General features: G+C 40.0%; 1 long non-coding RNA gene across 2 annotated transcripts; it reads right to left on the reverse strand.

Annotated features, from left to right (window-relative positions):
- Positions 1-4654: 4654 nt before the first annotated feature.
- On the reverse strand, positions 4655-23278 carry LOC130542638 (uncharacterized). Of its 2 annotated transcripts, XR_008957321.1 has the most exons (3): positions 21894-22393; positions 18901-19254; positions 4655-4986 (listed from the first exon to the last, which is right to left on the reverse strand). It is a non-coding gene; the product is annotated as an uncharacterized LOC130542638 (long non-coding RNA). The 2 variants fall into 2 exon arrangements; XR_008957320.1 differs by lacking the exon at positions 4655-4986 and having other exon boundaries at positions 18023-19254; positions 21894-23278.
- Between the last annotated feature and the right edge of the window lie 1408 nt (positions 23279-24686).

Genomic DNA, 24686 nt, shown 5'->3' on the forward strand with positions numbered 1-24686 from the left:
TCCCAGGATGCCCCGGGGACCAGGACGGAATGAGTGAGCAGGGGGAGTGGGCGGAGCTTGATGAGGGAACGTGACCTGGTGAAAGGACGCTGTGAGCGTCGCTTTTTAGCGTCCATTTGGCTTCTTCATTATATCTTGGCGTCCTACTTAACAAAATCAGAATTGGGAGTCCCAACCAGTGGAGAGAATAGGAAAGGGGAGAATGCCACAGGGAAGGTGGAAGGTAGGAGGATAGACACATTTCAGTCATTTCCTACTGTTAACAGCTGGGTTTGCGGAAAGAGTTGGGTGTAAGGAAAGGTCACGCCCACCCCTATTTGTGGGGCGCGGTCAAAAGTACAAATGGAGGCCACATACTTTTTGCCTGGATACTTGAAAGTTGTTTGAAAGCAAGCGCTAAAAATAAAGGAAATATGCTCCAACCTCCCGCCTTTATATATATATCTTCCTAATAATCTGGAAGGTCAAATCCAAATCTAGATTTCTAGAACTCCTGGAGTTCCAGAAAGAGCTGCCACGTTTCTTCTCTTCCCACCCTTCTTCCATTCCTGCTCACTCCACAGGTATGGGCACCTTGGCCTCCACATCCAAGCTCGGTCCACACCACCACCATCAAAGCACTAGTCTTTTGTCTCCCCTTGACCATTCCTGGTGGGCACAAGCTCAGGAGGATGGACCTAGGGAAATGCTTTTGCAAGCCCTGGAACCAACACAGATGAAGTAGAGATGCATGTAGCAATATGAATAAATCTGAAAAATACAATGTTAAATGGACAAAACAGATTGCAGAAGGTTAGGTAAGGTATGGTGTCATTTATAGTTGGTGTTAAAAATAGGCAATACAATATGTTCATGAATAGATACTTATGTGATTTTTAAAATGAAGGGGACGGATAGAAAAACGGGAATGCTATTTCTCATACAGCCAGACATTAGTTATAGCAGTGAAAACAGATTTTATTCAGAAACTACTGACAGTAGGGGAAAGAGCTGTGCTCCATTCCAATTGGTGCAGAGGTGATTAGAGGTTTTAAAGGGAGAATGAGGGAGTAGAGAGAGTGGGGGCTCATTAGAGTCAGAGAAGTGAAAAATTACAAAGAGCCCGTGGATTGTGATTAGGCCCGCTGTGTCTGCTAGCTGGCAATTTTTGAAGTTAGGATTCTATCCTCCCACAGAGGCTGGGAGACAGTGGCCCTATCATTCCTGATGATTACATTTCAAAGAAATGACTCTCAGGTCCTTGAGAAGTTAAGTTGTAAGAGAAACATATTCACAGTTGTAAGCCCTTTCTAATAAATGCATCAAGAAAGAGAGGTCAGGAACCTATCATTGGGATTGGCTAGAACGAAAAGTGAATTCTCCTGGCAGTTGAACTTTTTCAATCAGGCATTTTAATGAGGTGCTGGATCTCCATGGGGGGCTAGAGTCCTCCTAGGGACATGGTGTTAAGTTGCTAGAAACCATGCTAGAGTTTGGTCAAGTCTCTTAGTGCAGAGGTTTGGATGAGTTGTTATCTGCGGAAAGTTCTGCAGTTCTCAGAATTACATTTGGGGAAAGGGGTAGAAATGGCTTCAGTTATATTTTTAATATTTTGTTTCTTAAGAGCTGAGAAGTGTAGTACAGTAGGTGTCCAATATTTTTCATAGAGTCTGTACTTTGGTATACAGAATTTTTCATAATTTTAAAACTATTTGACTAAAGTAAGCAAGCAGAAAGCATAGTCCAGCCATTTCATTAACAACCAAAAACATGTTTACTCTCTTCCCAAAAGGGGGATGATGCAGAGCCACATGTTATTACACCCACTTTCAAGCCCAGGATCTTTGCATGATGTTCAATCCTTCTTTGGGGAAAATTTCTTTTAACATGGAATGAGGGGGATACCTGGGTGGCTCAGTCGTTAAGCCTCTGCCTTCGGCTCAGGGCGTGATCCCAGAGTCCGGGGATCGAGCCCCACATGAGGCTCCGGTGCGGGGAGCCTGCTTCCTCTCCCACTCCCCCTGCCTGTGTTCCATTTCTCGCTGGCTGTGTCTCTCTGTCAAATAAATAAATAAAATATTTTAAAAAAATGTAATGAGGGTTTTGATGACAACCATCAAAAAGAATAAAAGGCATGAATCTAGGTCAATTTACCATCCTAACTTCAAGACCTCCACTGTGTCCCTTCAATTGTTGGTGGGTTTTCAGAAGCTTTTCTAAAATGGTTTTAAAAACTATTATGTTGGGGGGCGCCTGGGTGGCACAGCAGTTAAGCGTCTGCCTTCGGCTCAGGGCGTGATCCCGGCGTTATGGGATCGAGCCCCACATCAGGCTCCTCTGCTATGAGCCTGCTTCTTCCTCTCCCACTCCCCCTGCTTGTGTTCCCTCTCTCGCTGGCTGTCTCTCTCTCTGTCAAATAAATAAATAAAATCTTTAAAAAAAAAAAAAACTATTATGTTGGGGCACCTGGGTGGCTCAGTCAGTTAAGTGTCTGCCTTTAGCTCAGGTCCTGATGCTGGGGTCCTGGGATCCAGAGTCTCCCCACCCCCGCACCAAGTGAGGATCTCCCTCTGCCACTCCCTCCACTTGTGCTCTCACTCTCTCTCTCTGTCAAATAAATAAATAAAATCTTTTTTAAAAATGTGTCAACATAAAAAAAAAACTATTTTATCAGTGACTTGACAAGCAGTTGTTTACTGGTTAAGATGTTTCTAATCCTCAATTGTAATTCATGTTTAGTATAATTAAATCAGTGATCGCTTTATACTCTGTATGGTAAAAATATTATTTCATTAAAAATATGTCACTTGACATTTCAAGCAGTTCTTCACTTTGTAGAAGTAAATTCAAAACTTCTGACTTCCACTCTTTTTAATAGGGCCAGGGTCAGCTTCATGAGCTTGCAACCTGGGCAACAGCACGAGACCTGGTGCTTAGAAGGGCCCTGCACTTGGTTTAGTGCTCTGCTATTGCTATTTTGAAATTCCTAATGATTTTGGAACAAGGAGGTCTCTTGTTTTCTTTTTGTATATGACCCCTCACAAATTCTGTAGCCAGTCCCAGATAGGGTCAACATGATATTAATATATAACCCATTGGGGACAAGATCTCACTTGAAATTGGTTAATGATAATATTTTCTGGAGTTATATCATTTGTTCTTTACTCATCAAGCTGTTCTGTGTTCTGCTGAGTTCACTCTGAGTTCATGATACTCACCAAGATGACGTCCTCTTCCTCCAGTGGTAACTCTGTTGGTGAAGCCTTTGAAACTTGCTATGCCTTTAGTTCCTCTTTCTTGAACAGGTTCTACTGGTTTACTTTCCACAGTGTATAGTGTTTGCTCATGTTCTGCTTGTTAATATCCAAGCTGCAGTTACCACAGATCTCAGTGGTAGTGAGTCCTCTGCCCACAAGCCCTTTCTCCTCTTTTCTTGCTCTGGGTCAGGGTTATCTACACTTTACCCTCACCTTGTCTCATCTTCTGGAAGGACAAACACCACACTGGGTTGTTGAACTCCAGGCTGCTGAGTTAGTACTGACCCCCTTGCTGATGGGTTTGTTATCATAAGCTCTTCTTCTTGCTCTGAATCTCGTTTGTCCACATTTTCCCCAACACACCTCACTTCCTGAAATGACAAGGACCATGCTATGGCCACAGAACATTTTCTAGCAGGCTGCAAATTTTTATGGGTATAACTTCCGAGTATTTTATGCTTAAAAAAATCTCATAGTCCTGCCATTTACCCCAATTGTTATGTGCTTTAAAAAAAATAGCCTGGAACTACAAGTAGAATTTTTTAAATTCTAGTAGTGGATCTCTGCCCTGAAAAAAAAAAAAAAAAGCCCTTTCAAGAGATAAAGAAGAAATCATCTGTCTGTATTTTCTTACATTTCTCTTTTTTCCTAATTTTAAGAAGATTTCATCAATAATACTAGGAACTCTTTCTGTTCTTGTACTTCTCTATATCCCTCTGGAGCAGAGGGAGTTAGAATCTCTTTTTTTATAGACCCAGTGCTGGGCTAAGGTGATGCCGATAGTGGTGACCGTCTGGAATAGTGGATAGTGCAGCCATTCCAAGATGCGTGTCCAAAAAATGCACACCCAGTCATCCACATAGAGTATGTTACCTGCCTCCATTTGTGCAACTAATTGTATCCCCACACCCAAATAAGAAGGTGTAGAATTATGCCATATTATCCTTGGACAAAATCAAGTTGCAATTTTTATAAAGGAAAAATTTAAGTCTCTTGGTTTTAAATGAAACTATAAAAAAACAAAAATATTTTTCATCTATTACTTGCTATTCTATGCCATATAATTATGTAATTTATATTTTATGTGTACTTAATTCATATTTTGACACATAGTTTATTCTCAATAAATATTTGTTAAATGAACTAAGGTTTTTTTTTTTTTTTTGAAGTATTTTTGAATGGATAAAGTCATTCACCTATACAGCTGGTTGGGATTGAGGCAGGTAGGTATTGTGAACTCATCTGTGTGGTCAATTGTTATGTTAGTGTAGTAGAGTTTATTTCACTTTTCATTATAATATTATTATAACATTTCTTTTAATGAGAGAAATGATGCTAGCTCTCGTTCCCTTATTCATGTTTCAGCAATCGCCTCTTGATTTTCATGCATTCCTAGGTGAAGATGAAGACCTGTTAAATTGTATTAATCTATTGCTACATTAAAAATCACCCCAAAACTCTATGTCCTAGAACATTCATTATCTCACAATTTCTGTGGGTCAGGAATTTAGAAGCAGGTAAGTGGATGTTCTGGGTCATGGTCTCTTGAGGTTAGTCCAGATATTGGCCAGGTTTGTAGTTATATAGTCATCTGAAGGCTTCACTGGGGCTGGAGGATTTACGTCTGTGGTGCCTCACGCATGTGCCTGGCAAGTTGGTGCTGACTATTGGCGGGAGGCCCAGGGTCCTCTCCAAATAAGTCTTTCCGTGGGCTGCTTGAATGTCCTCTCAACATGGAGCCTGGCTTCCCCTAGAGTGAGAGTTTAATAGAGACCAAGACTGAAGCCACAGTATTTTTTAATGACCTAGCCTCAAAAGTCACACACCCATCATTTCTGCAGTATCCTGTTGGTTATAGAGATCAGCTCTGTTCAACCAATATCCTATTGGTTAAACAGGTCAGCTACAAAAAAGCTTGAATACCCAAAGGCAAGACTTGCTGAGAGCCCTCTTATAACCTGTCACTTGAGGTAATATTAAATCCTGTACATCCATCGTTGTCCAGCCAACTTGCCCCTGAGGTCCCTGCCCATATCATCTCAGTTCTCCTTGAGCCATTCCTCCTCTGTACTTGTGAAGGACTATTAACAGGCCCCCTCATGTGGGTCGTGGGTCATACAGCATCTTGTACTCTTTCACTCTGAGAATGATAACCACTTTGAAGTTCTTTTGTAGCCTCCATTACACCAAATGTAGGGGTGAAAGTATAGGTGGTATCTAGAATTTCTTGTTGAATATTAAAATATTGATATCTGTTTCAAAATACTGATTTTTGAGTTTCAGAATTCCAAACTTGCCCAGGAATTTTTCTTTTTATCTTACAAGGATAAAAGTCTTCACAATTATAAAAATTACCTCAGTTATTTGTAACTTTAAAATCCCATTAGGACCTGCATTCCATGATTCCTTAAACTAGTGAAGCCTAACATTTAATTTAATGATGAAAAAAACCAAGTTAATTTCCATTCACAAATGACAAGTCAACAGTTGGCAACAATTTCAACATCTGCTTTTAATTCACTTAAAAGTGTTAAGCAAACAGTGATTTTTAAAAAGACCTGGAAACTATAGTATTTCTTCATTATCCTTCTGGTAGTTGTCTTTGCTAAACAAAGTTGATTCTTAATAGGTTACGTAGATGGACCCAAAGTAAACATTTTGGTGGGGATTGACCCATTCCTGAGTCTGGGATTGTTATGTTTTAATGTGGGAGCCTGTTTCACCCTTTCCTCATTCCAGGTTTGTTCTCAAATATTCCAGACAAAGGGCTTTTATTAGGGTTGAGTCACTGCTGGTTGGAAATAGGGATAGTAAACAATTTGTTAGCTGGAACTAGCCTAAATTTTAAAAACTTACTACTTTTGGTGAGTTCACACACACAATCTATAAACAGTATTCTTAGACAATGGCTGTGCTATTTTTTATGTCTGATCTGTCTCCATTCACCTCATACCCTTTTTAGGTGTATGTCTTGCCAAATAAAATAGTTAGCAAAGAACCATCTAAGGTAATTGAATGTAGTTACATGATAAATGCTTTTAACAATATGTGTAAGAAATACAGGTATGTTACATTTTCTATGACCGTGTTATTTCCAGGCTGGTTTCTCCAGTACCCATGCTGAGTTGCACATATTATCACTGTCATTTCTACATGCCAAATTCATTTAAGAAGAATACAAAGTTGGGATGCCTGGGTGGCTCAATCGGTTCAGTGTCTGCCTTCGGCTCAGGTCATGATCCCAGGGTCCTGGGATTGAGCCCCACTTTGGGCTCCCTGCTCAGCGGGAGCCTGCTTCTCCCTCTCCTTCCCACTTGTGCTCTCTCTCGCTATCTCCGTCACTATCTCTCTCTCAAATAAATAAAATCTTAAAAAAAAGAATAATACAAAATTAAATAAAAAGAATTCTTAGGATATAATGAATATGAAAGTGACCACAGATACAAAACATTTTTAAAATTTAGATTAAAAAATTTCTTCTGTATAATTTTTCTCACACTTTTATTCTGTACGATATCAACTACATCTCTGTTGTTAATTCCTACGTATAACCTGATAACTCCCATATCTGTATTTTTAGCCCTAGCCTTTCTTTTGTACTTTCGATCTGTAAATCTAGCCATCTACTGGAAGCTTACACGTGAATGACCCACAAACACTCCAAACTCAACATTTCTAAAACCAACTCATCATGTCTACCTGCTTCCCAGTCCTCACCATTTCTGTTTTATCATATTTCCAGTCATCTAAGCCAGAAACTTGAAAATTATTCTAGCTTCTTTCCTTCTTCCTTTCCATAGGTCATCAGGGTCTATGGATTTTTTTCTTCCCTAAACATAGTTCGGTCGGGTCCTCCTTCTTCACCCCTGCAGCTTTTCTCTTGCTTTTGTTCCTTGTTATGTTTTATATGAAGGGATTCCTTAATTAGTCTCTACCTTCTTCCACTTTTCCCCAAACAGTCAAAAGCCTCTACACCAGGAGTTCAGACTGGATTTACTTAGCAGCTTTTATTTTGTTGTTATTTTTAATTTTAATTATAATTTTTTAAAGATTTTATTGTTAAGTAATCTCCAAACTCAGTGTGGGGATCAACTCACAACCCTGAGATCCAGGGTCCCATGCTCTACGGACTGAGCCAGCCAAGTGCCCCTGTTGTTATCTTTAATCACTTGAATGTCTTTATACACTTTTCGGTTCCCCCATTGCTCCCCCATCACTTTAGACCATACCCCAATTTACACATTTGTTTTTGTTTTTTCAATTTACACATTTGTTAATTGCTTGGTCCTCACAGGTATTTGAATTTGTGCCTCTTGCTGCATATTTTCTAAAATGGAAATCTACCTCAAATCCTTTAGTTGCTCACCATTCTCTACAAAAAAGTTCAAATTCTTTATCAATGATACAATCCTGTCGTAATCGCAAATACTTTACTTTCTTCCCTTATAACATGTACATCAGTGACTCCATAAGGCCTCAGATATACCCTGGTGCTCTGTGACTTTATGTCTGTTAAAAGCTTATTTCCTCTTGTCACTTTCTACTAACTTCTCTTAACTGGTTACTCCTAGCCTTAGCACTTGAGTGGCATTTTCTCTGCAACTTTCTCTCAAGCAAAATTATTCGTTTCTGCCTTTTGCTACCACTTCCCCGTAAATACACCTCAATCACTGCATTTATCACACTTTAATTATGTGTTTATATATTTGTTTTCTCCAGTAGCGATGAGATTCCTGCAAACAGTTTAATATGTTTACATTTCCAGTGCCTGGCATAATACTGGATATATCGCTGTAATTTGCTGTATGAATAAGTGAATGAATGTAGAATATATATACATATAAAATTATTACTGCAAACACTTATAGGGCATTTACACTGTGCCAAGTATTGTTCTTTTTTTTTATTATAATAACATTTTTTATTATATTATGTTAGTCACCATACAGTACATCCCTGGTTTTTGATGTAAAGTTCGATGATTCATTAGTTGCGTATAACATCCAGTGCACCATGCAATACGTGCCCTCCTTACTACCCATCACCAGTCTATCCCATTCCCCCACCCTCTCCCCTCTGAAACCCACAGTCTCTCATGGTTCATTTCCCCTTCTGTTTAACCTCCCTTTCTTTATCCCTTTCTTCCCCTACTGATCTTCCTAGTTCTTATGTTCCATAGATGAGAGAAACCATATGATAATTGTCTTTCTATCCTTGACTTATTTCACTTAGCATTATCTCCTCCAGTCCCATCCATGTTGCAGCAAATGTTGAGAAATAGTTCTTTTTGATAGCTGAGTAATATTCCATTGTATATATGGACCACATCTTCTTAATCCAGTCATCTGTTGAAGGGCATCTTGGCTCCTTCCACGATTTAGCTATTGTGGACAATGCTGCTATGAACATTGGGGTGCATATGGTCCTTCTCTTCACTACGTCTGTATCTTTGGGGTAAATACCCAGTAGTGAAATGGCTGGATCATAGGGTAGCTCAATTTTTAACTTTTAAGGGACCTCCACACTGTTTTCCAGAGTGGCTGTACCAACTTGCATTCCCGCCAACAATGTAGGATGGATCCCCTTTCTCCCATCCTCTCCAACAATTGCTGTTTCTTGCCTTGTCAATTTTTGCCATTCTAACTGGCGTAAGGTGGTATCTTAGTGTGGTTTTGATTTGAATTTCCCTGATGGCTAATGATTTTGAACATTTTTTCATGTGTCTGTTAGCCATTTGTATGTCTTCATTGGAAAAGTGTCTGTTCATATCTTCTGCCCATTTTTTGATTTGATTATTTGTTTGATTTGTTTATTTGTATTGAGTTTGAGAAGTTCTTTGTAGATCTTGGATACAAGTCTTTTATCTGTAGTGTCATTTGCATATATATTCTCCTATTCCGTGGGCTGCCTCTTAGTTTTTTTGACTGTTTCCTTGGCTGTGCAGAAGCTTTTTATCTTGATGAAGTCCCACAAGTTCATTTTATCTTTTGTTTCTCTTGCCTTTGGAGATGTGTCATGAAAAATGTTGCTTTGGCCGATGTCGTAGAGGTTGCTGCCTATGTTCTCCTCTAGGATTTTGATGGATTCCTGTCTCACATCGAGGTCTTTCATCCATTTGGAGTTTATCTTTGTGTATGGTGTGAGAGAGTGGTCAAGTTTCATTCTTTTGCATGTAGCTGTCCAATTTTGCCAGCACCATTTATTGAAGAGACTGTCTTTTTTCCACTGGATGTTTTTTCCTGCTTTATCAAAGATTAGTTGCCCAAAGAGCCAAGGGTCCATTTCTGGGTTCTCTATTCTGTTCTATTGGTCTATGTGTCTGTTTTTGTGCCGGTACCATGCTTTCTTTGTGATCACAGCTTTATAGTACAGCTCAAAATCGGGAATTGTGATGCCCCCAGCTTTGTTTTTCCTTTTCAACAATTCCTTGGCGATTCGTGGCCTTTTCTGGTTCCATACAAATTTAAGGGCTGTTTGTTCCAGTTCTTTGAAAAATGTCATTGGTATTTTGATCAGGATGGCATTGAAAGTGTAGATTGCTCTGGGTAGCATGGACATTTTAACTATGTTAATTCTTCCGATCCATGAGCATGGAATATTTTTCCATCTTTTTGTGTCTTCCTCAATGTCTTTCAAGAGTGATTTATAGTTTCTAGAATATAGATCCTTTATGTCTCTGGTTAAGTTAATTCCAAGGCAATGTATGGTTTTTGGTGCTATTGTAAATGGGATGGATTCCCTAATTTCTCTTTCTTCAGTCTCATTATTCGTGTAGAGAAATGCAACTGATTTCTGAGCACTGATTTGGTATTCTGCCACATTACTGAATTGCTCTATAACTTCTAGTAGTTTGGGGGTGGATTCTTTTGGGTTTTCCATATACAGTATCATGTCATCTGTGAAGACAGACAGTTTGACTTCTGCTTTGCCAATTTGGATACCTTTTATCCCTTTTTGTTGTCTGATTGCTGTTGCAAGGACCTCTAGTACTATGTTGAATAATAATGGCGAGAGTGGGCATCCTTGTCATGTTCCTGATCTTAAGGGAAAGGCTTCCAGCTTTTCCCCATTGAGAATGATATTTGCTGTAGGCTTTTCATAGATGGTTTTTATGAGATTGAAGAATGTACCCTCTATCCCTACACTCTGAAGGGTTTTAATCAAGAAAGGATGCTGTATTTTGTCAAATGCTTTTTCTGCATCTATTTAGAGGATCATATGGTTCTTGACTCTTTTCTTGTTGATATGATCTATCACACTAATAGATTTGCGAATATTGAACCACCCTTGCATCCCAGGGATGAATCCCACTTGGTTATGATGGATAATCCTTTTAATGTACTATTGGATCCTATTAGCTAGGATCTTGTTGAGAATTTTGGCATCCATATTCTGAGGGATATTGGTCTGTAATTCTCCTTTTTGATGGGGTGTTTGCCTGGTTTGGGGATCAAGGTAATATTGGCCTCATAGAACGAGTTTGGTAGGTTTCCTTTTGTTTCTATTTTTGAAACAGCTTCAGAAGAATAGGTATTATTTCTTCTTTGAATGTGTGGTAGAATTCCCCGGGGAATCCATCAGGCCCTGGAGTCTTGTTTTTCAGAAGGTTTTTAATCACTGCTTCAATCACTTCATAATTAATTGGTCTGTTTAAAAAATCAATTTCTTCCTGTTTCAGTCTTGGTAGTTTATAGGTTTCCAGGAAGGCATCCATCTCTTCCAGGTTGTTTAATTTATTGGCATAAAGCTGTTGATAAAAGTTTCTAATGATCCTTCCTATTTCATTGGCGTTGGTTGTGACCTCTCCCTTTTCATTCATAATTTTATTAATTTGGGTCCTTTCTCTATTCTTTTGGATAAGTCTTACCAGTAGCTTATCTATCTTATTTATTCTTTCAAAGAACCAGCTTCTAGTTCTGTTGATCTGCTCTACTGTGCTCCTGGTTTCTAATTCATTGATCTCTGCTCTAATCTTGATCAACTGCTTTCTCGTGCGTGGATTAGGCCTGTTCTTCCTTTGCTGTTCTAGCTTCTTGAGGTGAGAATATAAAAACTGCATTTTAGATTTTTCTATTCTCATTTGAGTGAGGCTTGGATGGCTATGTATTTTCCCCTTAGGACTGCCTTTGCAGTGTCCCATCGGTTTTGGACCGTTGTGTTTTCATTCTCATTGGCCTCCATAAATTGTTTAAATTGATTTTTGATTTCCTGGTGTATTGAATCATTATTGAGCAGGATGGTTCTTAGTTTCCAAGTGTTTGAGTTTCTTCCAAATTTTTCCTTGTGGTTGAGTTCCAATTTCAAAGCATTGTGGTCTGAGAATATGCGGGGAATAATTTCATAATACTTTTGGTATCGGTTGAGACCTGTTTTGTGACCCAGAGCATGGTCTATTCTTGAGAATGTTCCATGCGCATTAGAATAGAATGAGTATTCTTTGGTTCTGGGGTGTAGTGTTCTATATATATCTATGAGGTACAACTCATCTAGTATGGCATTCAAAGCTCTTGTTTCTTTGTTGATTTTCTGCTTAGGTGATCTATCTATTGCTGATAGTGGAGTGTTGAGGTCCCCTACTACTAACGTATTTTTATCTATATGTCTCTTTATTCTGGTTAAGATTTGCCTTGTGTATCTTGCTGCTCCCCTGTTGGGGGCATATATATTTATAATTGTCATATCCACTTGTTGGATACATACTTTAAGAATAATATAGTGCCCTTCTGTATCTCTAACCATAGTCTTTAGTTTAAAATCCAATCTGTCTGATATGAGAATTGCTACCCCAGCTTTCTTTTGAGGTCCATTGACATGAAAGATTGTATTCCATTCCTTTACCTTTAGTCTGGATGTATCTTTAGGTTCAAAATGAGTCTCTTGTAGACAGCAAATGGATGGGTCATGTCTTTTTATCCAATCTGCAACCCTGTGGCGTCTTATGGGAGCATTTAGGCCATTCACATTAAGAGTGATTATTGAGAGATATGATTTTAATGATGCCATGTTGCCTGTAAAGTCTTTGTTTCTATAGATTGTGACTTTCTGTTCTGTATCACTCTTGGGGCCTTTTTACCTTTATAGAACCCCCCTTAATATCTCCTGTAAGGCTGTTTTCATCGTTACGAAATTGGTCAGTGACTGGCAATCCTGGAAGGTCTTTATCTCTCCATCAATTCTGAATGACAGCCTTGCTGGATAAAGGATCCCTGGCTGCATGTTTTTCTCTGAAAGAGCTTTAAAAATGCCCCCCAACCCTTTCTCTCATTCCAGGTCTGTGTAGACAGGTCTGACGTAATTCTGATACCTTTGCCTTGGTACGTGAGAAATTTCTTTGCCCTGGCTGCTTTTAATACTGTATCCTTGGATCTAATATTTGCAAATTGCTCTATGATGTGACGTGGCGTCGGTTTGTCATGGTTGAGCTTGGGAGGGGTCCTCTCTGCCTCTTGGACATGAAAGCTTGTTTCCTTTGCTAGATTAGGGAAGTTTTCAGCTACAATTTGTTCAAATATCTCTTCTAGACCTCTGTTTTTCTCCACCCCCTTGGGGATGCTGATGATTTTGACATTGGAACTTTTCATTGAGTCAATAATCTCCCGTAACCTAATTCCTGTGCGTGGATTTTTTTGAGTCCAGATTCTATTTTAGCTTTTTCTTCTACTAACCCATCCTCCAATTCGCCGATACGTTCTTCTGCCTCATTCACCCTGGCCGTCAGAGCCTCTAGTTTTGACTACATTTGATTCATAGTATTTTTAATTTCTGCCAGATTCGCTCTCATTTCCGCCCTTAGAGATTCTATATTCTCGTTAGTATTTTCGTTAATATTTTTTTCAAGTCTACACATCATCTTGACCATTGTTACTCTGAACTCCATTTCTGATAATTTGGTTATATCCATATCCATTAGTTCTGTGGCAGAGGCAACAGACTCATTGTCTTTTCTTTGCTGGGGGGGATTTGTCCTTCTCGTCATTCTGATGAGGAGAGGTTGCGGGGTTGTCCAGAGCCCAAATTATTGACTGGGACCCAGGCCATGTGCCCTTGTTTTATAGGGACCTTAGGGATGTGGGCTTCTTGATTTTTCAGCCTGCCTTCTGGGGGAGGGGCCTGCCACGCCGATACTCAGGCAACCCTGTTTGGGTAGAGTCTCCATGTCCCCTGCAAGGGAGGATGAGGATGGGCACACTGTGAGCCGGTATTTCCAGGCTTTTGTTCTCCAGTGGCTTTCCCTGGTGGTTTGCTCTGCCTCTTCTGAGACTCAGAGCAGCAGTGGCTGAATCCCAGCCTCTGTCTCAGAACAGAGGGATCGCAGACCATTCTCCACTGATGTTCTGGCCACTTTAACTCTGTTTCTGTTGGTGCTGCTCAACCCTGCAGCATCCCGGGATGTGCACTGCACACCCGGTGTCCCAGTTGTCACTTCCAGGGCTGGCGCGTCTCTGTCCTTTGTGTTTCTAACACTGCCAGCCGCCAGCTGCCCCCGTGCGCTCCCGGAGCTCCGTTTCAGTGTGGTTCGCGCACCCTCTGGAGCTCCGGTTTTCGGACTGGTCGCGCGCTCCCGGGCTCACGGTCTCAGTCCGCTCTCTCGTGGGTGCTGGTCCGCGAGTCCCCCCCCACCCCATGCAGGTGGCAACCGCTTCCCGGCACCCAAACGCGGTGGCTCCCTCCTCCTTACGTTTATCTTCCAGGATCTGTGCACGGATTCATGGCTCCCCACTTTGTACCTCAATATTCAGAGCTGGAGATGTTCATTTGTAGAGATCCAGATGTATCTTCCTGAGTCTCAGGCTGATTCCGTGGATGTTCAGGCTGGTCTGGTACCTATCCAGCTTGACTCAGGGGACCAGCTGAAAAAGGGGACCCCTACTCCTCCGCCATCTTAACTCCTACCCCAAGTATTGTTCTAAGCACTTCCATTAATTAATTCATTTCATCCTCCCAACAACCCTATGAATTAGAATTGAATGAATATGAAATCTGAATTTAAGGTAAATTAAATAGGCAAGTGGTTTTCTATCATCATGATTTAAGAAGCACTTTAGAAGTAGAAATGCTTGTCATATTTGTATTAAATGGGAAAATAAGTTAATGAAGACACACAAAAGATGAAGAAGAGGGAGACATTACTTTAAGGTCTTCATTATATATCACAATTAGGTGTGATTGGATGTTTCTGCTTCAGCTTAATGAAATTCTCCCAGAGTGAGGCAAAATCTTATGCCATCATTTTTAGCCCGAAGCAAAGAATTTCTTTCTGCTATAAAAACATTATTATCTTAAAAATCATGGACTTGTACAAAGTATTTAATGATAATTTGTCAGCAGAGGCAAAGCCTATATTCCTATATAAGGTTGATGCTTAAATTTTGCCTAGTCATAGGACACTTTACAGTGCCCAATGAGGCTCTATATAATCTGCAACCCTAACATTCCCTTTATCTGGAAAGCTCTTTCCCCAGATATCTTTGTGGTTCACCTGGATAGATAGTGTTCAGGTAGGCCAAGATATGGAAACACTCTAGGGAGGGAGTGATTTTGATCAAATGCAAAAAAGCACCAGTCATATTGGTGGTTGGAAGAGCAGGCCAGTGATAGGACAGACAGCTCAGTCAGGATTTGGTAGAGAATGAAGAGCCACTGAACGTTCTCAAATAAGAGAAAATCTCAGAGAGGACTCTGAGGAGAGAGTTTCACAAAGGTGAATGTAGACATGAGTTCAGGTTGGACTGAAGGTGGACCGGATTGAAGATAGGTCAGGCAAGAGGCAGTAAGAACCTAAATGGGGATATTAGCCACAGAGCTGGAAGAAAAGTAATACAAATGAGAAAGTTTATGGGAAAAGAGAGATTATGAGAGACAAGAAAGGGAGGGGGGATGGTGCAGATGATAGATGATGGTCACAGCAGAAACAGAGCTCTCAGGAGGAGGATCTGTTTGAGATAGAGGTTGGTTGGAAATGGGGTACATTGGCAGTTGTAAACTGGGCCATGGCCCAAAAAATTGTATTGAATTTGGTAAAATTCTGATTCTTGTTCTTTCTATAAGATAAGAGGTAGCAGATCAGGAGACAGAGAAGGGCAACGAGCACTCTCATGCCACCATGAGAGGTGAATTCGTGTAACATTTTTGGATGGGAATTTGGAAATACTCATCATCCAAAATATGTATATCCTTTGGAATCTATCTTACAGAGATATTTGAACAATTGAGCAAAAGTATATACAAGGATGCTCACTGATGTGTTGTTTGGCTTGTAATGGCAAAAAATTGGAGTCAACCTAATTGTCCATCATTGAATGGTACATCTATTTGATGAAATAACATGTCACTGCTAAAACAGAATGAGGTAAAGCTATGTATACTGACAAAGTAAGATGTCAATCATAAAAACAAATTGTCGGATGTGCCAACTAGATGTGAGGAATCCTTTTATGATGCATATATATATATATATATATATATATCAAATTATCACCATGTATACTTTAAATAACTTCTAAATTTTATTTGTGAATTATACCTCAATAATGCTGAAAAAAATTTAATAAAAAATAAAACTCTTAAACATTTCCTCCCAACCACTAGCAATATTCCATTGATGTATGTTCTGGTTCGACATAGCCTGAAAAAGCTGGGTCAAATGGCAAGTCACTTCTACTCCCTGGGAATTGTGTTAAACATTTCATTTTTTAATTTTTATTATTTTTTTAAGATTTTATTTATCTGAGAGAGAGAGAGGAGAGAAAGAGTGAGAGAGAGCACAAGAGTGGGGTGAGGGGCAGAGGGAGAAGCAGACTCCCTGCTGAGCAGGGAACCCGATGCAGGGCTTGATCCCAGGACCCTGAGACCATGACCTGAGCTGAAGGCAGACCTTTCACTGAGCCACCCAGGCAAAAATTATTGAGTGATAGTAAAGTGATAGTACAAAGCTCCCAAAGGGGGGGGGAGTGGACCTGAGAAGGTTACCCTAAACAAATTTGTAGAATTATTAACCATGATAGTTTTTGGTGGGTAGGACTTGGGGGAACGTTCACTTTATGTGTGTATTATGTTTAATAAGAATAAAGGTTTTGAATTTTAGAAAAGCCACTTATAGATTTTCTTAAGGAGGTCAGCAGTTCTTAAGGAGTAACAGTCACTGATACTGAAGGTGAGGTCATAAAAGTAGATCAAAGCAGGGGCGCCTGGGTGGTGCAGTGGGTTAAGCATGCAACTCTTGGTTTCAGCTCAGGTGAAACCTGACCTCAGGGTCATGAGATCGAGCCCGCATTGGGTTCTGCGGTCAGTGTGGAGTCTGCTTGGGTTTCTCTCTCCTCCTCTGCCCCTCCTCCTCACTCTTGTACGCTCTCTCTCTCTCTTTCAAATAAATAAATAAATCTTAAAATAAAAAAAAAGAAAAATAGATCAACGCAAGCAGGAAAAAATGCAATGGACTTAATGCATGAGAGAAAATGGTACCTTATATGAAAACTAATGGGCAAGGCTCTGCCTGGTTTGGCATCTCCAGAACGTTCTAGTCTCTTTCATCCCCTCCCCCTCACACTGGTTTCCTCTGTGTTCCTTTAATAAGCCTTCAACATATGGCCTTTGCTCATGCTGTCTCTGCCCTGAAGAATCCCCTCACCCTTACACACACTCAGATCCCAACATACATACAACCTACTCTTACTTCGCATCTCAGTTCAAATGTCACTGCTCAGAGAAGTAATAGGGCAGCGTTTTGGAATGTGGCAGGCCCTGGCCCTTTAATTCTATGTGTCGTTAGATACACTATATGTGATTTGAAAAGGAGAATTAAGAAATTAAAAATGGGACAAGGGAAGGAAAGCAGAGGGTGAGATATATTTCAATAATATTCATGTTTTGAAACATTTCTTCCTGCTCTATATTGGCTTGTCTACCTGCTTCTCTTACTGTTAAGTTTACTTGTGGTTCTTCGCATATGTTTCCTATGCAGGGAGGTAAGAGAATCCAGACGTGAGTAGACAGTGAACACCTTCGGTATTATTATATCATTTCCTTTGGACAAGTGCCTTTCTATAGTCCTTTACTGAGCCTTTAGTATATACCCAGTTCTGTTCGAGACCCTGGGTGGAATGAGCTTATCTAACTCCCACCGTTCCTACTTTTAGCTTCTATTCTCTTATTTAGCGCAAGCTCAGCCAATCCCCGTGATTTTCAATCTTCTGAACATTGGAATAACCCAGGTAGTTTAACAAAAACCACACACAACAATGTGGGAACTTCACCCCCAGGATTCTGACTCTGCTGGTCTAGGGTCATACCCAAGAACAGTGGTACCCTAAAAGTCCCTTGGGTGATGCTAATGTGCAGGCAGCAGTAAGAACCACCCGCCGAGGGCCGCCTGGGTGGCTCAGTCGTTAAGCATCTTCCTTCAGCTCAGGTCATGATCCCAAAGTCCTGGGATCGAGCCCCGCATCAGGCTCCCTGCTCAGCGGGGAATCTGCTTCTTCCTCTTCCACTCCCCCTGCTTGTGTTCCCTTTCACACTGTGTCTCTCTCTGTCCAATAAATGAATAAAATCTTAAAAAAAAAAAAAAAAGAACCACTGGCCTAGATTACTCTTGAAACAGCTCTACTTGGAGAACTGGAAAACACCTGACTTCTGGAGATCAATGCCTGAATGGGTCCAATGGCACTGGTCTCAGATGGTGTCACCTCCTTTATTTGAAAAGCTGGAGGCTGAAGGCAGAAAGCCTAAAAGGCGATAGCGGAGGCATCTTCCCTGGATTAAGGCTGATGACTTTAGGCCAGAGCACTTGCTTGTAGGAAATAATTTAATTACTTGACACCTGGATTAAGGTCAGTGGTTATGGAGGAGCGGAGCTGATGAAATGCCTATGCTAATTTTCAGATTCTGCTCTCTGTCACTCATGTGTCTCAGACTTTAAGAACAAGGAAATATTATTTTAGGAGTTTAATGTACGGGGCACCTGAGGCCCTGGAAGATTATGCTTTATTCTTTGGCACAGTCCAGCTACCAGAACTCCTGACTCCCAAACTCCAGAGGTTACCACCAGTTGAAACTGTAAAGCAAGACAACCAAATCCCAGGCCTGGCTCAGCCTCTAATCGGATGGATGCAGCCTGCTGAAATCACCTCTGTGCTCAGGACTTTGCTTTCTTCAGATCAGGTAAATTGAAGGTCTATCTAAGAGATCCATCTAAGCCCATTTCAGCTTTAACAAGTGACACTAGGTGGCACTCATGTAACTTCAATGGGGACCGGCTGGTGCAACTTGGCTGCCAGGCTCCCTTAAAAGACCCAGAGACTTGCGAGGTGCAACCTGGGAAGTGATGCAGTTTGAGGAAGACCGCTTGGGCCTTCTTTGGTGGAGAAGAGCTTTTGATTCGGTGGGTGCCTGTCATATTTTACCAGCTTCTTTCCCTAACTCTGTACTTCTGATTTCATATTCCTTTTTTTTAATCATCTCAAATTTTGAAATGTTGTATAGAAAACTACTTCTGTGACTTAGCTACGTTCGTCACATTGTCCAGACGCACAGGCTGGTGTGACATAAAAGCCAGTGGTATCACCTTAGCAAGTACTTCGTTCTCCCAGTCACGTGCCACCGCACAAGTCACTTCTAGGACAGAGATCCTCTATCCCAACACTGAACTTCAAGCAAATGGGAATCTTACCTGCGATGAGTCACCACTGGACAGGGTCACCTAGACATGGTTCTTGTTCAAAACCTTGCCCCCCACAGCTGATTTGTCCTAGTGTTTCCAGGAGGTTCGTTCCAGTCCAGGTCCACTTCAAGAATCCAGTCTGGTTCGACTTGGCTTCAGAGCTTGACCTCAAAGGTGGGGGAGTCAGGAGCCTCCATGATCAGGATACTATCTAAAAGGTGAAACTTTCTTCATTGGCAAAGGCCATCCAAGTCACCTTTCAGATGCTTTCCCTTCAATCAAGGACCACAGTGGTAGCATCCAAGGATTTAACACAAAAAATAAACATAGAGGAACTGAGTTTGGGGTCTAATTCTGCGAGATCTGAAATTTAAGAAGTTACATATTGTTAATTCATTTGTGAATAAGAGGCGGATTTCAGTGACTTCATCACCTGTCAATATAAAGGATCTTGGAATTGTATGAACTTTCTGGGTTGAAGTATAGTCACGACCTCCAGGGTGTCATGTGTTGTTAAGGTTAGGGTAAGGGAATGAATGTACATATGTGAACAGACTGGTAGAAGACAAAAAAGGTCTAAAGCCAAAATACAGCAGTGGCATTATGGGTGACCTTTATTTCCAGCTGTATACTATATTTCTCAAATTTCATTTTAATGATCATGAATTTGTTTTGTGTTTTATTATTTCAAAATTCAAAAGAAAGAAGAAAAAAATAAATGATCAGATTTCAACAAAGGAACGGTTATTTGTAAATTACTTTGTTTATAGTTAAATAGCTAGTGTGAGTTCAAAAGGGTATTGTACTACTTCCTTTGGACATGGAAATTACCAGACTCTGGTCTGAAGCACTGATGGCAAAGGAACCCCTGAAAGACTCTTAAGAAGATCCTCATAAATATACAGAAAAGCAACCCTTAAAATGAGAGTAGGATAGAAATAAATTTTTTAAATAATTTTTAATTCTCCTCTTCTTTAGTCAAAATGTACTACTATAAGTATGGGATTGTTTTTCCCTACAATGATGTTTTACATTTCAACCTCATGCTAATTCTACAAAGTTTGGCAGAGACTCAGTTGGGGCTTCCTTTAGCATTTTTTATTGCCACTCATTATTCTTAATATCTCCAAGGTAAAGAGCACTAGCCTTGGAAAAGATTCGGAGGAAATTTTGGCACACTTTGGCACACCCTAACAGTGTAAACACAAGTTATTTAAGTGTTCTGGGTTTCCGTTTTTCCATTTGTAAGTAAGAGCGTGGGTGCTCTTACTACCTCTACCACCTTGGTCACTATGAGGATAAAATAAGAATATATGTGACAAGACTTAAAAGTTTATAGATGGGTTCTTTTGGCAACAGATGGTAAGATGGAGTTAAGGGTACAAAAGGTTTTCTTGGGGAGTAACACCTGTAAAACGAAAGGGGAGTAAGCAGGATTCGGGTCAGACTGCAATGCTTCCTCTGCTATTCCAAGGGAGCAGCAGAGTGATGGTGGGCAGTTCAAGGAGTGTGTGTTGGATGGGAATGGCTAGTTCCTTGTACCACTGCCTTGATCAGTCATTGTTTGGGGGCCACCCAATGGAAGAGTATGAACTCAGGTCCAACGCAGAGCTGATCCTGAAGGAGCTAACAGCCTCCTGCACTTCTTGAAGCTCAGTACCAGATTCTTTCTTGAAAAGGAAGACCTGAATAGCGTATCTGATGTCTGTCACAACTGGCCCCTAATATGACTCTACCTGGGACCACCACTTGAGACAGAGAACGGGTTACACCTTGAGATTACGAGTTCCATTTCTCTGACCACAAAGTTCTGTCCTTTGGTCCTGTCCGCTTTCTCTCTGGGTGCCGAGCATGCTCCTCTCAGCCTCCCTTACCTCTACTCCTCTATCCCCTCCTGTCTTGATAGTAGCCTCTTCCCGATCTCTCTTGTCTCAGTAGCAAAATTCATCAGCTTGGACTCAAGATCTGGCATTTTAATGTTGCCTTCCCCAATGCTTGTCTGATTGATTTCTGATTTTGAGTCACCCCACAGTCTACTTTCCTCCAAAGCCTGAGTGATAAGTCTTATTGGAGAAATGCTTGTAAATCTCCTGAATGGTAAACTACACTTCCATGACAGCCAATTTAATCAAGGCATTTACTGAAGCAATACTTTTATCCAATTCTTATTGTCTCCCTTTGCACTTACCTAACTTGTGGGAGATAACTGACATTTATCCAATGCTTCCTTGTGCCAGAGATATCTATGTAGTTGAAACACTGGCTTCCACTCTTCTCCCTCCAAGTTTTATATGGCTCGGTGATACTACCCTGACTCTTGTTCAATACCCAGAACAGTGCCATAAACTTATTTGGCACTAAAAAATTGTCAAATGAATAAGTAATTGAATGAGTAAAAACTAAACTTGTTATATGCCTATCGCATGCTAGGGCCAGTATCAGATATTTTATGTATGTCGTCTCATTTAATCCTCACAGCATTCCCATTTTGTAGGTTTTAATAGTCTTGTTTTGTAGATTTATCTGTTGCCTATTTCTTGCCACTAAATATAAGTCCTTGAGGGCAAATATCATGTCTGATTAATTTCTGTAGCTTTGTAGTTTCACTTCCCAAGCAATGCCTGATACATAGATGATGCTCAGTATACGTTAGATAAGGGGTGAGATAAGTGACAGAACCAACAAGTGAAAGGTCAGTGTCAAGGCTCAAACCCAAGTCTGTTCAACTCTAAGCCTGTACACTTTGTGGCTATGTCATGTGGCTCTGTCTGTATTAAGTGTTGTCAACTGCCCAAGGCCTCACAACAATTGTAAGAATAAAATTTAAATTAGAAGAAAATGATCCTCCACACCATACTTCAATCAAAACCACGAACAGTAACTATCGTTGTCACTTGCTTTATTTACTTCTAAAGAATGTAGCTAATGTTATAGGAGGATAATTGGCTAGTTCATGAATTTTCTGCTTCCTCTTCAAACATCTCTTATAATTGTCTTCTTACCTTAAAGTGAGGTCATCTGTGGTTCTGCAAAAGGTATTGTGTTTGAGCATCATTTGGGTGTCAGTTGAATTCCATAAGCCTTCTATTTCTTACCATGAGAAAGATATTTGCATACGCTAAAAGTGGAGACAAAATTATAAAGCATGAGTTAAACAAATGACATTTAGCAGAAAATGATAATTAAGCTCTTAATTTTCCTTTCTGCTAGAATTGGCTTTTAGTCAACGAATAGCATTTCATAGTAGTGTACACTATATGGCAAGCCCCAGAAAGAAGCTTCTGGACAGCTTTGTAGTTCCCACTGGTATGCAAATCTTTAAACCGTATATTGAAATTGAACGACAGAGTTGAGATTCTAGATTTCCATTCCCACAACTACTTATAACGGAACCAAACAACTGTGAATGCATTTTAGAGATTAATGAGACCTTCATTCACAAGACATTTTATGAACGTTTCAGTGTAAATGCCAACTATTTTTAAATCTTGTGATTCCATAATGAAAATGTTTTCCTAAACAATTTGGACTGCTCTGTAATAATTCTAATGGTTTCCTTATTTAAGTACCTTTCAAAAATAGCCACAACATGTCTTTTAGAAATAGATGAGTAAAAAAAAAAAAAAAGATGGGTATTAACCAAAGAAAAGCATATATTGAAAGTTTCTGCTAAAGCAATGAAACCAAAATAATCTGTAAAGTGAGGCAGTCGAACTAAATGATCTCTAAGGCTGCTTTCAGTCATAGGGGACAAAAAAACCTATGGCTCTAACTCTGAAAAAGCTTAGCCAATGCTAAAACCTGAATACAATTCACATGTCTTGTGTTTCATGTCTTACATGATAAATTCTTGCTCATTAATATAACTCATATCTGGAGGGAAGTTAGCAACCTATGTGACTTTATCCACTTGTTTTTATTAACTTATCATTTCATCTACATGTTTAATAAAATGGTCATAATGTAACAAGAACTTCTAGTTAAAGGGAGAGGCATTTTCAGAAATGCATTTTCCTTATGTTTTTTTTTTTGCAAAAGTGGTGACAGAATTTCAAAACCCAGTTTTATATTCCACAGTTATAATTTTATGCTGTACTTATATGAAAAAAAAGCTGCTATTGAAGCACCCTCCCAATCATAATAATATCTTACATTCCTATGATGCTTTACAGTTTAACACACTTATTTTTTCGGTTTTTAAATTTCCTATCACATTCACCCCATTGCCTCCTCAAAACCTTCTCATCACTTCTTGAGCACCTTGTCTCCTGGTCCCCTCGTCCTCCATCTTTGATCACCTCAGTGGCCCTGAGGAGAGAGTTTGGCAGATAGTCTCATTCAGAGATGAGCAAAGCAAAACTCAGGGAAATGAAGTAACCAGCTGGTGGGTGATGAGGCCTCAGATTACAATTTATATTATGTCTGTAAAGTTAATTTGAATAAAGTTTTTGAATGAAAAGGAATCATTTTGGTAACTGAAAATGGATATATGGCCTGGCACATAGCTAAACAAGTATTTGTTGAACTAATAAATGGACTTTAAATTTTTAATAGGACTGCATTTTTTAGAAGCGATTTCTTTGGTACAATTCTTTTGCAAAAAAATAAGGCAACATATAGCGAGAACTATAGGAATGTCTGTTAGATACTCTTTGATCCAGGAATTACACTTCAAATACCTTTTCATAAAGAAAAAAGTCCTATAGAAGTAAGATCCTTGAACATGTTCTCAAGGTTATCAATACCAAACAAAATACTGAACCTGAAAGCCCAGAATTTAGTATCTGTGAAAGGTATTATTTATGGCTGCCAGGCTGATTGCTCCCCTAATCACTTCCTTTATCTCTCCTAAACCTAATGGTAGGCACATGACCCAAGGCAACCAATCAGATTACCCATCACAGCCCACAGTGATTGGTTTAGGGATGAGCCAGTAAAAGTCCTTTCCTATGACTTTTCCTTTAGAATGAGTCAGGCAGGTCTCTTCTTGCCTCTATGGTCAAGGACCAGACAAATAAAACCCTAGCATCGTCAGCCACATAGAGAAAGCCCAGCTAAGACCAACTAAGGCCAATACACGAGCAGAGGCAAGAGATGAAGAGACAGAGCTGGCACATTCCTGAAAACATTGTTTGAGCCCTGGCTCCAGTCACACCTAACATCTCTCCCACCCATGCCCACACCAGTTACTCAAGCCATTAAGTCTCTGTTTTTTTAAGCTAGCTCAAGTTGGGTTTCTGATATAATTAAGAGCCCTGATTACTACATGCACAGAAAGGAATGCTATGTAGCCTTAAAATAGCAATTATGGGGGCATCTTGGTGGCTCAGCCAGTTAAGCATCTGACTCCTGATTTCCGCTCAGGTCATCATCTCAGGATTGTGAGATTGAGCCTCCACAGGACTCCATACTAGACATGGAGCCTGCTTGAGATTCTCCCTCTCCCTCTCCCTCTTCCTTTCCCCCTCCCCACCTCTAAAAAAAAAATAAAAAATAAAATAAAATAGCAATTATGCAGAAACATTGGAAAATGTTTACCACAAAATGTTAAGTGGTAGCGACAAGAGAAAAAATAGTAGGTGTGTATGTATAAGTGTATAAGGAAAAAAGTGGATGTATTTAACAGTGCTTACTTCTGAGTGGGAGTGGAGAGGTACACTTTTCCTTTTCCTTTATATACTTCTATTACTTGAAAATATTTCAGGGAGCATGTATAATCTTGGCATTGTCATTTAAAAAGAAATATTACCCAAAAAATACATACCTTAGGATTACTGTAATATAAATACAATACA

Source organism: Ursus arctos, unplaced genomic scaffold, assembly GCF_023065955.2.
Source record: "Ursus arctos isolate Adak ecotype North America unplaced genomic scaffold, UrsArc2.0 scaffold_4, whole genome shotgun sequence".
Taxonomy (NCBI): Eukaryota; Metazoa; Chordata; class Mammalia; order Carnivora; family Ursidae; genus Ursus; species Ursus arctos.